This window comes from Oncorhynchus tshawytscha, linkage group LG18, assembly GCF_018296145.1.
Source record: "Oncorhynchus tshawytscha isolate Ot180627B linkage group LG18, Otsh_v2.0, whole genome shotgun sequence".
In the NCBI taxonomy this organism is placed as follows: domain Eukaryota; kingdom Metazoa; phylum Chordata; class Actinopteri; order Salmoniformes; family Salmonidae; genus Oncorhynchus; species Oncorhynchus tshawytscha.
The window spans coordinates 22,142,112-22,144,611 of record NC_056446.1 but is presented as its reverse complement, the minus strand read 5'-3'; the positions used below and the strand labels follow the sequence as shown (position 1 = coordinate 22,144,611).

At 50.6% G+C, this 2,500-nt stretch overlaps 1 protein-coding gene across 3 annotated transcripts in view; it reads left to right on the top strand.

Annotated features, from left to right (window-relative positions):
* LOC112238484 (prospero homeobox protein 1) overlaps positions 1-2,500 on the top strand; it is a 41,453-nt gene that overhangs the window by 21,442 nt on the left and 17,511 nt on the right. The window lies entirely within an intron of this gene.

The window sequence follows — 2,500 nt, the reverse complement described above, 5'->3', positions numbered from 1 at the left end:
CCGTAAATACTCAGTGGACAACTTCACCTTTGTTACACTTCACCTAGCTCACACTTCTGCTTTTCTCCCTCTTGTGTTCTGAGAGGCCAGAGAAGAACAGTAATTGGTGTGTCTGTTTACGGCCAGCACCATGCGTCCTCAATGTCAGCTGACAACAGGCCGTTGAAAGTGTGTGTGTTTTGTTGTTGCTGCATTTCCCAGTGTCCTGTACACCTCGAAGGGTATAGCCGTCCCTTGGACCGGCCCGCCGTGCTGGCGAAGCACTTCTCCAGTGTGTGTGTGCGTGTGTGTGTTTGTGTGCCACTTTCAGGGGGGGAAATCTCACTGTTATCAAGGTTAAACGTCCCACTGTTTTAGCAAGAGGAAGGGGAGAGAGGGAAAAAAAGAGGGGGAGAGAGGGAGATGGAAAGATAGGGGACAGAGGGTGAAGAGAGTGAGGAGACAAAAGAGAAAGGCGAAAGTGATAGTGAGGGAGGGAGGGAGGCAGGGAGGGAGAGAGAGATGGAGAGGGAGAGATGGGGGAGAGGGAGAGAGATGGAGAGAGGGGGAGAGGGAGAGGGGAGGGAGAAAGAGGGGGAGAGGGGGAGAGGGGAAGGAGAGAGAGAGGGGGGGAGAGGGAGAGAGAGGGAGATGGGGAGAGGAAGAGGGGAGGGAGAAAGTGGGGGAGAGGGAGAGAGAAGGGTAAGAGAAGGAGAGAAAGATGACTCTTTGTGGAGGAGTGCCCTTGTGGTGGGGGAATTCTGCAGCGCTCACATTTAAAGTGCCTTTCTACCTTTCTCTTCTGTCCTTTATGTGTCCGTTGGGACTCTTTTCCTCTCCACCACACACGCCTTATCACGCACTCACACACACACACACACACACACACACACACACACACACACACACACACACACACACACACACACACACACACACACACACACACACACACACACACACACACACACACACACACACAACCTCTTAGGGATTTGAACTACTCTAGTAGGAACACAGGCACTTCCATATGAAGTCATAAGGCCAGAGTGTACAGCATAACAGCAACCCAAGTTCTTCAACTCAGATCAGATGAGACAGACCAGGCATTCTTCTCCTGTACCAGGAAATGAGCCTTGGCCTGGCTTAGGGAACTGTCATTTACATACATACATGTAGAAATTTGCAAGCAGACAGAGGGAGATGGAGAGAGAGGGAGGAAGAGGTAGAGAGAGGGAGGGAGAGGGAGAGAGAGAGAGAGAGAGGAGAGAGAGAGAGAGAGAGAGAGAGAGAGAGAGAGAGAGAGAGAGGGAGGAAGAGGTAGAGAGAGGGAGGAAGAGGTAGAGAGAGAGAGAGAGAGAGAGAGAGAGAGAGAGAGAGAGAGAGAGAGAGAGAGAGAGAGAGAGAGAGAGAGAGAGAGAGAGAGAGAGAGAGAGAGAGAGGGAGAGAGAGAGGGAGAGAGGGAGAGAGGGAGAGAGGGAGAGAGAGAGGGAGAGAGAGAGAGAGAGAGAGAGAGAGAGAGAGAGAGAGAGAGAGAGAGAGAGAGAGAGAGAGAGAGAGAGAGAGAGAGAGAGAGAGAGAGAGAGAGAGAGAGAGAGGGAGAGAGGGAGAGAGAGAGAGAGAGAGGGAGAGAGGGAGAGAGAGAGAGAGGGAGAGAGAGAGAGAGAGAGAGAGGGAGAGAGAGAGAGAGAGTGAGAGTGCAGGTGAATAAGTCTTCTGTTGACTGAGGAGCGAGATGTTTTGCATATGAAGGTTTTTCGTGGCAGGTGTCTGAGAGATATAAGAGCTGATTACAGAGGAGCACAAGGAACATTTGCCCAGCAATGCAAATTCAACCCCCCCAGCAGTGAAGACTGCTGCTGTGGACATGTGAGGGTGTTTTGTCTGATGTGGGTGATTGTGCATGTGTGTAGGTGTGTTTGTGTAGGTGTGTGTGTGTGTTTGTGTAGGTGTGTGTGTGTTTGTGTAGTGTGTGTGTGCTTGTGTAGGTGTGTGTTTGTGTGTGTGTGTGTGTATTAATGTGTATGTGTGTGTGTGTGTGTGTGTGTGTGTGTGTGTGTGTGTGTGTGTGTGTGTGTGTGTGTGTGTGTGTGTGTGTGTGTGTGTGTGTGTGTGTGTGTGTGTGTGTGTGCACCTGCATGCATGTGTGTGTGTCTTGTGAGTCAGACAGGTGAGTCAGACAGGTGAGTCAGACAGGTGTAGATTGACATGTACTGGATGTGTGTCTAGATTCCCCCAAGGCCCTTTTCTATAGATCACAGTCCTTCCTCCTCCTCCTCTTCCTCCCTTACCTACAATACACTATCACTTGAAACAGGAGCCCACGCAGATTCAGAACACACACGTATACACACATGCACACACCCTGAGACCCATTGAGACCCACTGAGACCCACTGAAACACACTGAAACACACTGAAACACCAAAACACGGAGACAAGTTTTCCCCCTCGCCAGTTTCTGCATCATCAAAGTTCCTTCCACCTTGGTGGCGTCTTTGGAATGAATATGTCCTCTGTTT